A 15,923-nucleotide genomic window follows, 5' to 3' on the forward strand; every position below is an offset into this window, starting at 1 on the left:
AGTAAAGGATAGTGTGGTTTGTTGCTTCACTGAAAGATTGCCTCTGTCAATTTGAGTCATGGCAGTAGGCTGAGTCTGAGGTGATTCAGACAACAGGGAGTCTATTAATCACTTATTCCCCATATCACAGAACCAACCAAAGCTCTTCCTTATACCAGCTTCATCCCCAGATGTGATTTAAAGAGAAACAGCCGCTCCCCCACACTAAAAAATGTATAGTAGGATGAGCTATTCAAAGACAATGGAACAGGGGATTCCATACTTATTCATCACTGCTGTGTGTGTGCATTTTAGGGTGTTAACTCCATGTAGCAAACACTTCGCCTGAAGATAGAATATAGTGCGCTTTAAAGTCAGACTCTCTGATCACCTGCTTCTTTTAAGAGATCTTCACGCTTGTAATTCAGGTAATGATGATATCTGATCCAACTGACAAGATCTTTAAAAAGTAGAGTGACCATATGTCCCATTTTTGGCTGGGACAGTCCCCTTTTTAAGCCCTGTCCTGTGTGTGTGTGCACGCACAAAACTGGGCATTTGTCCCATTTGTTCTTGCCAACTGATGATCAGTTGGCAAGAGCAAATGGGACAAATGCCCAGTTTTGCGAAAAAAGGGGGGTGTGCCCCCAGTGGTGTGCGGCAAAACGTTTAGGGGGGGGCAAGAAGCTATGACAGCCTGGCAGGGCTTGTGCAGTGACGCCAAGTGGCTTGGGCCAACCCTGTGTGGGAGGAGGATGCCCCCTAAGGCCAGCCCCCTGCGGGGAAGGGGGCTTGAGTGAGCTCTGAGTGACAGTGGGGGAAGGGCCTTGGGCCAGCAGCTCAGAGGGGCCTTGGGCAAGCCCCATTCAGTGTCCTGTTTTCCCTTTGGGAAATATGGTCACCCTATTAAAAAGACTATAGCAATGCTGCTGTTAAGGGTGCACTTTATCAATGCACTTTAACCCTTCATCAACATAGGAGTATGTGTGAATTGCTCCAGACCCAGCTTTCCTACCCCATTCCCAAGAATGACTCCAAGGTGGGAGTCTGGAGTAATTGTGGACTGTAGCACAGGCAGTGCTACTTACCAACCTTTCCAGTGCCTCCTACTGGATAAAAGCTGGAGCTGATGTATGCTCCCTTTCAGCCTGTGCTCATATGCTGTTCCTTAGAGCCACTGTAACTTCAGAGTGGTGTGCTGTAGCATTGCTCCTGTCAAACAAACACTTAGTAAAGGATAGCGTGGTTCATTCCTTCGCTAGAAATACTGCCTCTGTCTTGAATCCTCGCAGTCGGCTGGCTCAGATGATTCAGACAACACGGTGTCTATTAATCACTTTTTCCCCATATCACAGAACCCACAAAAGCTTCCCAGGCTGCAGCTATCCTGACAATTATAGATACTAACAGTGGCAGGAGTGAATACTGGCCCACTGAGAGGCAGTGGGGGAGCTGTGGGTTCCCACCCAAGCTCCAATGCCATTCCCAGTATTAGCCTTGTATCTCATTCTTGCATCCTAGGCCTTGTCTACACAACAGAGTTTTGTCAGCAAAAGTTTTGCCAATGATCAAAAAGCACTAAGAAAATTGGTATTGCATGTTCGCACTATGCTCCTTCTGTTGGCAGAGCACGTCCACACTTGGGGCACTAGCATAGACGATGAGAGCAGTGCACTGTGGGAAGCTATCCCACACTTCAGTTCACTACCTTCTGCGGCTAGGTCTTGTGGGAAGGCAGAGTGGGTCGCAGCACATCCTGGGTCCAGGCTCAACGTCCCATGATGCATTGCTTTCCGTCCCATGTGCTTCCATCTTCAATTTTCTGCATTTTTCAATGGTCCTTGTTTGCTGTTTGCCCCATGTTCTCTGTGTGGAAGGACGGATCCCGCACTGCTCTCCAGTGCTCTGGTAACTATCATTAACACATCACAGATGACAGTGCGGTTAATTGTGACATTCCTAACTCAACAGAATTCACAATTGCCTGTCTGACATGGATAGGAGCAACATTAGATTATTTTTTGCATTCACAGAACAGCTGCACACAGTGGACTGTTGCTTTTGGGCTTGGGAAACTAGCACTGAGTGGTGGGATCGTATCGTCATATAGGTCTAGGATGAAGAGCAGTGGCTACAGAACTTTTGAATGAGGAAAGCCACCTTTCCTGAAACTGTGTATGGAGCTTGCCTGAGCACTGCAGCACAAGGACACCAAAATGAGAGGTGGCCTCTCAGTGGAGAAGCATATTGCGATCACTGTGTGGAAGCTGGCGACTCCAGATTGCTACTGGTCAGTTGCGAATCAATTTAGAGTTGGGAAGGCAACTGTTGGGGCCGCATTAATGCAAGTGTTCAGGGCCATTAATCACATCCTGCTATGAAGGACCGTGACTCTGGGAAATGTGCATGAAATAGTGGATGGCTTTTCAGAAATGGGCTTCTGTAACTGTGGAGGGGTGGTAGATAACACAAACACTCCAATTTTGGTGCCGGACCACCTTGAGACTGAGTACAGCAATAGGAAGGGGTACTTCTCCATGGTGTTGCAGACGCTTGTGGATCACTGCAGACGTTTCACTGATGTCAGCGTGGGGTGGTCCAGGAAGGTGCATGACGCATGCATCTTCAGGAACACTGGCCTGTACAGAAAGCTGCAAGCAGGGACTTTCTTTCCAAACCAGAAGATTAAAGTGGGGGGTGTCGAAATGCCCACAGTGGTCCTAGGAGACCCGGCATATGCCATGGCTCATGAAGCCTTACACGGGAAACGTGGATAGCAGTAGGGAGTGCTTCAACAATAGGCTGAGTAGGTGCAGGATGACTGTAGAATGTGTGTTTGGCAGATTAAAGGCATGCTGGTGATGCTTTTATGGCAGGTTAGACCTCAGTGAGACTCATATTTCTATGGTCATAGCTGCATGTTGTACATTGCACAATATTTATGAAAGTAAAGTGAAAAGTTTGCTCAGGGTGGATTGCTGAGACAGACCACTTGGCTGCTGATTTTGAGCAGGCAGATACCTGGGCTATTAGAGGGGCACAACAGGGGGTAATTCAAATCAAGGAGGTTTTTGAGGCAACACTTTGAAAATGAAAACCAGTATTGTATATTACTATGCTCGGGACTGCAATGCTTAATGAAATTAAATTTTGCTAGGAAGCACTTGTGATTTTTTTGGTCTAGGATTCCAGTAAGCAAATGATTAAACTGCTTGTGTATGTCTTGCTGTCACCTGCTATCACAATTTGTAGGAAACAAAGATTACTTATCATTCAAAAACTGCTTTTATTGCACCACTACACACACACATGCTTGGTAAGAAAGGAGTACCAGGAAAGGGCTCACTTTCAGAGCTGTGCGTAAGTCCACCTATCATTTGAAAAGGTGTCCATGGGAGTGGAGTGAACAGGAAAGCGAGAAGTCCTGGAAAGCAGAAAGGACTGCATGGAGTTTGGGGTGGGGGAATGGGAAAGAGTTCTGAATGTGCTGGAGGGGAGAGTGGACACAGATCTGCTAAGTCTGGAATGTTATGAGAGACTTCAGCATCTGAGTCTGCTCCTCCATAACTTTAATCATCCTCTCAGTAGCGTCCTTAACAAAAGCCTCAATTTCTTTTCTATCCTGCCTTTTGATTTCCCTCCATTCCATGTGTTCTCTCCTTTCTGCATCAGAGTGTTGCTGCAGCTCCCAGAACATGTCCTCCTTGCTCCATCTCAGGCATTTTCTTATCTGGCTGAGGTGCTCCCCCAGGGTGTAGGGGGTTCCTCTAAAGGCCACATCTGCAGAAGCACAAGGAACAATACACAGAAGTATGATTAATAGCAGGCCAGATAGATACAGGACAGTGTTAGAAGGCAGATATATTAATCCCAGATTAAGTAGATCTGTTTTCCCTGGGTAAGGTAAATGGGGCAGTTCCAGAACAAGCAGGAACTTGCTGGAACTCGGAGTAGAGGGCGGGCCCAGGTTCCCCCCAAACCTCCCAACTTCTAATCAGACACAGGAGAAATTGACCTGGACTGTGGCGTCTACCAGGGGGGGAAGGTCTCTGGGCTGTTCCCTGACCCACATGGTGAATCTCTGAGGTGAACAAATCCGCCAACTGAAAAGTTTTGTCACCAAAAGTGGCATTGCAGTGTGTACACCTCTACTGTTTTGCTGAAAAAGCTGCCTTTTGCCGACAAAGCTGTGTAGTGTAGACAAGGCCCTAGTTCAATACCCATGATGCTCTACTGACTGTAATGCTTACAGTACTTCTCTGCAATAGGAACGATCACTGAGCTCATTGTTTTCAAACGCTGTTCTCTCCAGAGATCAGTTCATTCCACAGATTCATGACATCTCTGCTTTTTTATTAGTATTGTTTAAGGGGTGAAGAGTTAGGAGGATTCTCCCTCTCGCCCAAACACCAAGGTGCCCTTTTTGCTCCTCTGCAACATGCCTCCCTCCCCATCCCCTTTGCCTGTGTGCACAGGTGCAAGAGGTGGTACCTGACCTTGGACTCCTGGTCTAATGCTATGTTGTATTGTGCCTAGACTGCTAGGGCAGCTAATTGGTTGTTAGTAAGAAAAACACCTTTGCCAGTAACCATAGTCCCTTCCCAGGGATTCATTCACAAAGGCAGCTTTTTGCTTGTATAATTGTTTTATCTTGGTCTGTGGGGAAGCCAGCAAAGGGTGTGTGGCTGACACAGCTGATGCACACTATTCCAGTGCAGCTGTCTGTCGAGTGTCTTTGCCATGCTTCACGAGTTGGTGAAACTTCACTTATACCTTATTTAATAGTCCCTTTAACTCAATGACATTTTAACTTCACTGGGGACAAGGTGTGCAGCATTGAGTAGGAAATGTACTGGCCTCCATCTAGCCCATAGCCTCACTTTCAGTCAAACCCACCCCCTAACATACTGTACAAACAAAAGTGGAGACCTATGATTGTTCCCCCACACTGTAAAGGGTCTCTGGGGAGACGGGGAGCAGTTTTAGGACCACAAGGCAAAGCTTAGTCCAAGCAACACTCAGCCCTTTAGAACATCATCCCCTCCCTAGGAGACACATATACAGAGTTTTGGAATTGCAGATGTGGAAGCCATGGGGGAATAACTGACTGGCAGGAGAAGCTGGGTTAGCATGTGTTTAATGGGGCCCATAGAGTTGGGAGGGCATAGTCAGGTGTGCAAGTTTCCCAAGTAAGAGTCGGATTTTTTTTTTCAGGCAGGGCTAGTAGCTGTATTTTGGGCTGTCTTTTAAATCCTCTGGGTCCTTTGGTGCTGCTTTGTGCTCAGGTAGAATCCCCTCCAACCAGAAGAATTCTTGCAGCTGTGAGGAGAGTTGCACTGCTCTGATAGCCAAATAGAGTGGACATTTTATCTGAGCCCTCTCACTGGCCATTAGTCAGGGCAGCTTCCAATCAACGTCCACTATTCCTGAGCTGTGGTGTCGAGCTGTTTAGGGTGAATTCCTTCTCAGCAACTCTGCAAGGAGGGAGAGGCAAGATCTTGGACAGATAACAATCAGTCTACACAAGAAAGAGTTTTTGTCCTGAATGGTGGAGCATGACCTGTCCTCGTCAATCCAGCCAGAACCTACTGGCAGGGTCTGGATCTCTGTTTTCCTAGTAAACAAAGCAGAAGGAATCAAAAACACAGAACACCCAATGCCAACTAGTTCCCCTCCTGCCTTTAAAATGGTTTTATAGGCAGAGGATGTATGTGGAGCTTGATATTTAATCAGTTTCTTGCTAACTGATGATCCTGCATTGCTGAAGTGCGAGTGGAAGATTGACAGCAGTGGCGACTCCCAGAAACACTTTGTGATGTCAGTGCTCACGCAATTCAGAAATAATGATGATCCGCTCAATTGCCCGTGAGCTTTTAAAAAGCAAAGGGACATGGAATCTCAGTAAAAGTAAACACACTCTGAGCCCAGCAAAAGATACATACCACACTGAAGAGCAATAACATTCAGGGCAAGGATGAGAAGCACTGATTTGTGCAATGGGCATGAGGAAGAAACAGGAGAGCTAGAAAACTAGATCTTCATTTCTTAGCTTATCGGCAGTAAAGCACCTCTCTTTTGGCAAACTGTCCCCTCTCCAAGCCACGTTAGGATAGCCTTCCTTCAACAGGAAACCAGGAAAGGACCAAAGCTTAACAGAGGTTCTCAGACTGCTTCATAGCAATGACCGCATCTTAATAGAGGGGTTGTCTTGTAAAGGTATCCCTTCCCACATGTGATTGTGACACACAGGCCCACTGGTGGTTCACTGCTCTGACAGCAACTCTTGTGAGGCCTGTCATGCTCACTACACCTAACACACTGTTGTTATAATATGCTCTCTAAAAGGCGTCCTGTAGGTATCATACAAAAAGGTAACATGCTGGTCCAAAAATCGTGTGTCCAGAATTATAAATATGCTAGAATTATGTTCTTAAACTGTTTGACAAGCAATGCGTAAGCCCTGTCTGACTTAGATAAAGGATTATGACTTTGCTTGTCTGATCAACCTGGTCATCTGGCAGAGATGATGAAGGTACACTTATATGTAAGGTAAACAAAGCTACCAAGGAGAGGAGAAGATAGCATGGCATCTACACTACATCAGAAGAGAGAAACTTTGGGCTTACTTTTCAAATACATTTCAGCAGTTTACTGGACTATAAAAAGAAACGAGAGAGAACCCCTGAGTTATCCTTCACCTAGGGAAACAAGGAAACCAAGCACTTTGACCTCTGTTTTTTATCCTGGCTAAGGACTAGCCAGCTGTGCAGGAAGAATGACTATGATGAGACACCTTCTATGAACAAAACACTCCAGTTTGTTAAATTGAGTTTCAGCCTTAGTACAGACTCCCCCGATTTATGCAAGCATTCCATTCCGGAACACCTTGCGTAACTCGAATTTTGCGTAAGTCGGAAATGTATACCTGACCATTATGCCAAAAAAACCCAACACCCTATTTCTTCTTCGAGTGCTTGCTCATATCCATTCCAATTAGGTGTGCGCGCGCCGCATGCACGTTTGTCGGAAGATTTTCTACCCTAGCAACACCCGGCAGGTCGGCTGGGCGCCCCCTGGCGTGGCGCCGCTATGGCACCGAATATATATACCCCTGCCGACCCATCCGCTCCTCAGTTCCTTCTTACCGCCCGTGTCGGTCATTAGAACAGTGGAGCGCGGCTTAGCTGATCTCCACTTCCCTAGCTATTCACTCGTTCTAGTACTATTGTGTATATAGTTTTATAGTTGTAGTTAATACTTTTAATAACCTTTTGTAAACCTAGTTAGTGTATATAGTTCAGAGGGTTGAGGATTAGCCCCTTCCCCTCTCCCAGTGCCCAGGCCCATGCCTGGTTCACCGGGCTTCAAACCATGCTCGGCCTGCCGGCAGTTGATGCCAACGGGAAACCCCCATGACTCCTGCCTAAAGTGCCTGGGGGAATCCCATCTTACAGATAAGTGCCGGATTTGCAAGTCTTTTAAGCCGCGGACAAAAAAGGGAGCGGGACTTTCATCTTAAGCAGCTCCTAATAGAGGCAGTCCTCACTCCTCCGTCTTCGGAACCAAGTGCCGCACAGTCCGCGCCGGGGAGAAGTGCCTCGTCGGCACCAGAGAGCGCAGGCACCGCCGGAGACGATGCAGCCTTCGGCTTAGCAGTTTTGCATTCTGCAGTTTCTCACTCCGACCCCACCGCCTAGGTAAGGCTTGGGATTCACCTAATTGGAATGGATATGAGCAAGCACTCGAAGAAGAAAAGATTGTTACTCACCTTTGTAACTGTTGTTCTTCTTCGAGTGCTTGCTCATATCCATTCCAGTAGGTGTGCGCGCGCCGCATGCATGTTCGTCGGAGACTTTTACCCTAGCAACACTCGGTGGGCCGGCAGGGCGCCCCCTGGAGTGGCGCCACTATGGCGCCGGTTATATACCCCTGCCGGCCCGCCGCTCCTCGGTTCCTTCTTATCGCCCGTGTCGGACGTTGGAACTGTGGAGCGCAGCATGCTGTTCTCCACCTCCCTAGTGATTCACTCATCTTCTCTTATTGTATATAGTTCGTTTAATTGTAGTTAGTGTATTTAGTAGTTCAGTTTGTGTAGTGTAGATAGTTTGACGGGATTGGGGGTTAGCCCCTTCTCCGACCCCGGTGCCGGCCCATGCCCGGCTCACCGGGCTTCAAGCCGTGTGTGGTCTGTCGTCGGCCGATGCCCACTGGTGACCCGCACAAAGCCTGCCTTAAGTGCTTGGGCGAGGCCCATCTGACAGACAAGTGCCGGATTTGTAAGGCCTTTAAGCCCTGAACCAAAAAAGAGCGGGACGTTCGCCCCAGGCAGCTGCTGATGGAGGCAGCGCTGACTCCCCACTCCTCGGCACCAGCACCGACACTGGCATCAAGATCAGCCGCTTCATCGGCACCGGAGCATACCTCAGGGAAGACTCCGAGTCACCAGCCTTCTCCGGCACCGGCTTCTACCAAGCACCGCTCGAAGTCACCTACGAGCAAGAAGCGCAAGCCTCCTGCGGCGGCCGTGCCTGCACCGCAGTCAGAGCGCTTAGCCAGACCGGACCGCCCGGCACTGCCGTCTGCCACGACGTCAACTTCCGCTGCACCGTTGACTCTGGCCCCAGACGAGCCGTCAAGTCCGGTGCATACCAGCTCCCCGGCGCGGGCTGCGGTTGAGCTTGTCATGCCCTCCACTCCGGAGGCGTTCTCTGCGGCACGGGACCTGATCGCGCTAACGGAGCCTGAGCTGCCTCGACCCCCGGCACCACCAGTGCGGGTCCTCCAATCCACAGGCAAGCCGGCCCTTGTCAGACCTTCTTCGCCCGGTACCATGGGACTTCGTCACTCTTGGTCCCGATCCAGGTGCTGTAGATGCTCACGGTCCCGCCATCGTTCTCAATCACGCGGCCGCTCGCAGTCCCGGTACCGCTCCCCGTCGCGGTACCAGTCGTACTTGTGGTACCGCTCGAGGTCCCGGTCGCTGTCCGGACACTACCGGCACCGTTCCAGGTCCCGTCATCACTCATGGCACTGGGCTTCTCGCAGCGGTTCTCGACACTACGGCTCCCAGCACCGGTCAACCTCCCGGCACCGAGCTGGTCGCAGGTCCCGGTCGCAATCTCGGCACCGTAGAGGGTTGTGGCACCGCTCCCCGGCACCGTGTGGGGACGGTTCCAGCGGACGCAGGCACCATCACTTCGGGGTCTCCGCACCGCCATGGCCATCTCGTCCACCATCAGTCTCCTCTCATGCCGGATCGGCGTCGTACGGGGACTTGGACAACCAGCAGGACCCTCAGCAGTGGTCCTTTTGGGCTCCTTGGGCTTACCATCAGAGCCAAGGTGCCCCACATCCACCGCCGCTCTCAATGCCCTCTGAGCATAGGGTGCCAGAGGCCACGATGAGCAGGCCCCCTCCAGAGGATGCAGAACATCTCCCAGCGCTGGGCTCGGAAGTGCAAGACCCACCCCAGGATGTCCCACAGGACCACGACTCGCTTCAGGACCCAGTGGTCCCTGGGGTCTCCTCCTCTTCGTCACCAGACGAGGCAGTAGCGGGGACGTCCACATCTGGACCGCCACCAATTGACCTCCGCTCGCACCAGGACCTCCTTCACCGGGTCGCTCTTAATATAAACCTGCCCGTGGAGGAAGTTCCTGAGGTGGAAGACCCAGTGGTCACCATTCTGTCTGCGGAGGCCCTGACAAGGGTTGCCCTCCCCTTTATTCGTACCCTACAGGCTCGAGCGGATACAATCTGGCAAACCCCAGCTTCCGTTCCACCTACAGCCAAAGGGGTCGAGTGCAAATATATGGTCCCATCCAAGAGGTACGAGTACCTGTACGTACACCCTCTCCCTTGTTCGTTAGTGGTTGAATCCGTTAACGAGCGAGAGCGCCATGGCCAACAAGCCCCTGCGCCTAAATCGAGGGAAGCCAGGCACATGGACTTGTTGGGAAGGAAGATCTACTCTGCGGGGGGCCTCCAGCTCAGAGTGGCGAATCAGCAAGCCCTCCTGAGTAGATACAATTATAACACATGGGAGTCGGTTGGGAAGTTTCTCGAACTAGTCCCGCAGGATTCCCACCAGGAGTTCTCGGCTCTCCTGGAGGAGGGGAAAAAAGTGGCTCGAACCTCCCTCCAGGCCTCGCTAGATGCCGCTGATTCGGCAGCTAGAACAGTCGCCTCAGGGATCGCCATGAGGCGCATATCGTGGTTGCAGGCGTCTGGTCTACCACCAGAGCTGCAATACACTATACAGGACCTACCATTTGATGGTCAGGGCCTGTTCTCCCAAAAGACAGATCCGCGCCTCCAAAGTTTGAAGGATAACCGCGTGATCATGCGGTCCCTCGGCATGCATATGCCACAGACCCAGAGGCGACCTTTCCGCCCTCAACCTTAGCGCCACTATCCCCCACCTCGGCCAAGACAGGACTTCTCCAGAAGGAGAGGCCGTAACTCCCGCAGACGCCAATCGGGCCCGCAAGGGGGTAACAACTCTGGACCCACCAAACCACTGGCGGGACCGAAGCCAAACTTTTGAGGGTGCGCTCGGGAGCACTGTACCAATTACCTCCCAGGATCCTTTTCAGTTCTCCAACCGCCTTGCCACATTCTTCCCTGCATGGTCCCAGATAACATCGAACCGATGGGTTCTCAGCACGGTCGAGTGTGGTTACCGCCTTCAGTTTATTTCGTCCCCTCCTTCCCACTCTCCCTCCTTGTCCCTCTTCAGGGACCCCTCTTACGAGCAACTCCTTCTACAGGAGGTTTCGAAGCTCCTTGCGTTGGGAGCTATAGAGGAGGTTCCGGAGCACCTAAGGGGAAGAGGGTTCTATTCCAGGTACTTCCTAATTCCAAGGCGAAAGGGGGCCTCCGGCCCATCCTGGACCTGCGAGCTCTGAACAAGTTTATCACGAAGTTCAAGTTCCGCATGGTATCCCTGGGAAACATTATACCCTCCTTGGATCCCGGAGATTGGTACGCTGCTCTCGACATGAGGGACGCATATTTTCATATTGCGATTTACCCCCCACACAGAAGGTTCCTTCACTTCGTGATAAACCGCCACCACTACCAATTTGCGGTCCTTCCCTTTGGCCTCTCCTCGGCCCCTCAAGTATTCACAAAGTGTATGGCAGTAGTCGCCGCCTACCTCCGCCGCCATCGAGTTCATGTTTTCCTGTATCTCGACGACTGGCTTATTCGAGGGACCTCCGAGGCTCAGGTTGCCGCACACGTAAGCGTCATCAAGGACCTATTTTCCCATCTAGGTCTGATCCTCAACCTAGACAAGTCCATTCTGCTTCCTACGCAGAGGATAGAATTCATCGGGGCCATGCTGGACTCGAATCTTGCAACAGCCAGTCTACCTCCACAGAGGTTCCAGGCTATAGTCTCTCTCATCCAGAGGCTACAAGCCTTCCCAACAACCTCTGTCCGTACCACCATCATCCTACTCGGCCACATGGCAGCGTGCACTTTCGTGACAAAGCAAGCAAAACTACGCATGCGCCCTCTCCAGACTTGGCTTGCCTCGGTTTATCGTCCGCGCAGGGATGCCCTGGACATGGTAGTCACAGTCCCAACAAAAACCCTGGACTCCCTCAAGTGGTGGCTGACACCTTCCCTGGTGTGTGCCGATCGCCCGTTCCACCCACCGCAGCCTTCAGTGTTGTCAACTACGGACGCTTCATCCCTGGGCTGGGGTGCACACTTAGGGCACCTTCACACCCAGGGCCTTTGGTCCTCGCAAGAGCTGGCACTGCATATCAATGTTTTCGAACTGAGCGCGGTCCGCTTGGCATGCCAAGCCTTCCAACACCATCTACAGGGCCGTTGTGTTGCGATTTTCATGGACAACACAACGGCCATGTATTACATAAACAAACAGGGGGGCACACGGTCTTCTCCCCTTTGCCAAGAGGCGATGCGACTGTGGGACTTCTGTATAGCCCGCTCGATAGACCTCGTAGCCTCCTTCCTTCCGGGAGTCTAGAACTCTCTTGCAGATCGCCTGAGCAGATCCTTCCTGTCTCACGAATGGTCCATCTGTCCGGACATCCTTCTTTCTGTATTCCGGAAGTGGGGCTTTCCCCAGATAGACCTATTTCCCTCCAGGGAAAACAGGAAATGCCAGGTATTCTGCTCCCTTCAAGGCCGCTCCCGGGGCGCTCTCTCGGACGCGTTCCTGATCCCCTGGAAAGGATATCTTCTCTATGCCTTTCCACCCTTTCCCCTAGTGCACAGAGTCCTGCTCAAGCTCCGCAGGGCCAGGGCCAGACTGATACTGATAGCCCCCGCATGGCCGAGGCAACACTGGTATCCCATGCTGCTCGACCTATCCCTAACGACCCCGATACCACTGCCACTCTGCCCGGATCTTATAACGCAGGACTTCGGCAGGCTTCACCATCCAGACCTGCAGTCCCTACACCTGACGGCATGGCTACTGTCTGGCTGAACCAATCCGAGCTCCGCTGCTCTGCCCAGGTCCAACAGGTCCTTTTGGGAAGCAGGAAACCCTCCACGAGGACAACATACCTCTCCAAGTGGAAGCGGTTTTCTCTTTGGTGTGCACAACGTTCCCTAGTTCCAGAGGCCGTTGCGATCCCTCTTATCCTGGAATACTTACGGTACCTCAAGAAACAAGGTTTGGCACTCTCATCAATAAGGGTGCATTTAGCCACCATCTCCACCTTCCATCAAAGGGAGGCAAACAGTTCCACCTTCTCTCACCCGATGGTTTCGAGATTCCTTAAGGGCTTGGAGCGCCTATACCCACCGGTTAAGCCTCCTTCCCCTACCTGGGATCTCAACCTTGTTCTGGCTCAGCTCACAGCCCCACCCTTTGAGCCCTTGGCCACTTGCTCCTTGCTGTACCTGTCCTGGAAGACGGCCTTCCTGGTGGCTATCACTTCGGCCAGGCGGGTTTTGGAGCTCCGTGCTTTGATGGCGGACCCCTCGTATATGATCTTCCACAAAGACAAGGTGCAGTTGTGCCCGCATCCGGCTTTCCTCCCCAAGGTGGTCTCGGCCTTCCACATTAATCAGGATATCTTCCTACCGGTCTTCTTCCCGAAGCCGCACGCATCAAGCAGGGACCAACAGCTTCACACCCTGGATGTCCGTCGAGCCCTCGCCTTTTACATCCAGAGGACAAAGCCCTTCAGGCGCTCGCCCCAGTTATTTATAGCAGTGGCGGAGCGTATGAAAGGTATGCCTATATCGGCTCAGAGGCTCTCATCATGGGTAACGTCCTGTATCCGGACGTGCTTTGACTTGGCCCACGTCCCGATTGACCGTCTCACCGCTCACTCTACCCGTGCTCAAGCCTCCTCGACTGCCTTCCTGGCGCACATTCCCATCCAGGAGATATGCCGCGCAGCTACCTGGTCGTCAGTGCATACATTCACTTCTCACTATGCGCTCGTGGCCCAATCTAGAGATGATGCCGCCTTTGGCTCAGCGGTTCTGCACTCCGCAACGTCTCACTCCGACCCCACCGCCTAGGTAAGGCTTGGGAATCACCTACTGGAATGGATATGAGCAAGCACTCGAAGAAGAAAAGACGGTTACTCACCTTTGTAACTGTTGTTCTTCGAGATGTGTTGCTCATATCCATTCCACACCCGCCCTCCTTCCCCACTGTCGGAGTAGCCGGCAAGAAGGAACTGAGGAGCGGCGGGCCGGCAGGGGTATATAACCGGTGCCATAGCGGCGCCACTCCAGGGGGCTCCCTGCCGGCCCACCGAGTGTTGCTAGGGTAAAAGTCTCCGAACGTGCACGCGGCGCGTGCACACCTACTGGAATGGATATGAGCAACACATCTCGAAGAACAACAGTTACAAAGGTGAATAACCGTCTTTTCTTCAAGATGTGTTGCTCATGTCCATTCCAAAACCCACCCTCCTTCCCCACTGTCGAAGTAGCCGGCAAGAAGGAACTGAGGAGCGGACAGGTCGGCAGGGGTATATATTCAGTGCCATAGCGGCGCCACGCCAGGGGGCGCCCAGCCGACCCGCCGGGTGTTGCTAGGGTAGAAAATCTTCCAACGAACATGCACGCGGTGCTCGCACACCTAATTGGAATGGATATGAGCAACACATCTCGAAGAACAACAGTTACAAAGGTGAGTAACCGTCTTTTCTAGCTTATGGAACTTTTTCCGTAAGTGCGGATTTGCATAAATTGGGTTTGCATAACCTGGGCGGCATCTGTAGTGTATTTCACTTGTGTTTGTTTGTAACCATTTCTATCCTTATTCCTGCCACTTGGTATCACTTACACTTGTGTCCGTTTGTTACTAAATTTGTTTTACTTTTACTGTAAGCAAGCGATGGGAAGGGTGTGTTAACCACAGATAACCTAACAGTCTGCTGTGTGCTATCTCTTTAGGAGCAGTGAACTCAACACTCCAGGGAAGACAGTTTGGGGCAACTCAGGGCTGGAAAGGCTGTCGTCACCCTGCAAGAAGTAAGCTGGCTGATGGAAGCCTCGATGAAGTCAGGGTGCTGTAAGCAGGTTCTTTATATCCAGGCTCTGAACCAAAGCTGCACAGGAAAGAGGCAGCCAGGATTACAAGGCAGGCAGTGACACAGCCCCTTACCTGTCTGGATTGAACCCCAAAGCATCCCAATATCTTGTAGACTGTCATGGTTATAGGGCTGGGTTTATCTCTGTCCCATTCTGGTCTCTCTGAGTGCACACTCAGTTCTCATGCCTTTACCTCTGCTGGGATGGAATTCCAGTTTTCCCTCTCTTAGCCCTTGTCTACACTCATGGTAGCATGTCGAGTACAGGCACTGCGTGTGTAATTACGCACCATAGTGAAAGCAGGCTGTATCCACCAGGGCCGCCCAGAGGATTCAGGGGGCCTGGAACAAAGCAATTTCGGGGGCCCCTTCCATAAAAATAAAGTTGCAATACTATCGAATACTATATTCTTGGGAGGGGCGCTGTGCCTTACTTGCTTCTTCCCCTCCCTCCCCCCGCCCCGGGCAGCCCTGGTATCCACATTTGTCACTCCAGTATGTTGCTACAAGCAGCAGTGGAAGGCGCTGGCAGGGGGAAGGCAGTAGGGAAAGAATCTAAATGCTTCTTGCACACCACCCTGCCAGAGCCTGTCCCTGCTGCAAGAGCTTTCCATTGCTGGCATTGGGCAGGCAGTGGGACCCTACACTGCTAAACATACTAGTGTGGGCATGGGAGACACTGCTTGGGTGTGTAGGGGGTTCAGGCATGTAGGGCTCTCTGCTTTACTCACCTAAGCTGTGCCTCACCATCTAAACTGCTATTTATACCCATGCTAGCTGAGCATGCAGTGTCTATACTATGCACCCAGCCACTACTGTACAAGACTAGGCCCTGGGGCTACAGTATCCTGCGTACCCACTGGGCTTACTGGTTCGTCACCTGCAGTTGGTGCCTTTGGGAGTCTGTGACCAGTAGTGAATATAATGACCAAACAGCCTTCTTAAAACAGTGTGGTAGTGTTCTTATAGTAGAAACAAGGCATAAGAGAAAAAAGGCTTTAAAACAACAAACAGTCACACCTATGTTTCTCTTAACTAACTCTGTGCTAGCTCCTGGTGGGACACCAGGCTGGCCCAACATCTTAGACTCGCCAAAGTTCCTGTGTCAGTCTGGTTATCCTGACCAGCTCCACTTTAAACCAGCCAGAGTGCCTGTGTTCCTGGACTTTGGCCTCTTTGCTAAAACCATTTTGGATGGCGCAGCCAGAGGACAAGCCAGCTCCTCAAGCCTATGGCTCTGCCATTGTCCTGTAACACCCCTCAAGTGTTTTCTTTGGAGTGTCGTATCTTGAGCTATGCTTCCCTTCCAGCTTGTTTCTTCACACTGAACCCCAATACAGTCATATGCTAAATATCCCAATAACCAGGTCAAATTCCAGTGTCCAGCTGTTATTGCAGAGCAGCTCC

At 51.4% G+C, this 15,923-nt stretch overlaps 1 protein-coding gene across 1 annotated transcript in view; it reads left to right on the plus strand.

The window, feature by feature from the left end:
* The window catches only part of TBC1D24 (TBC1 domain family member 24), a 65,355-nt gene extending 50,458 nt beyond the window's left edge, over positions 1-14,897 (plus strand). The window contains exon 8 of the transcript XR_007776348.1: positions 14,380-14,897. The gene's annotated coding sequence lies outside the window, so the exon portion shown is untranslated. The remainder of the gene's footprint in view (positions 1-14,379) is intronic.
* The last annotated feature ends 1,026 nt before the right edge of the window (positions 14,898-15,923 follow it).

This window comes from Gopherus flavomarginatus, chromosome 9 (assembly GCF_025201925.1).
Source record: "Gopherus flavomarginatus isolate rGopFla2 chromosome 9, rGopFla2.mat.asm, whole genome shotgun sequence".
Lineage (NCBI taxonomy): Eukaryota > Metazoa > Chordata > Testudines > Testudinidae > Gopherus > Gopherus flavomarginatus.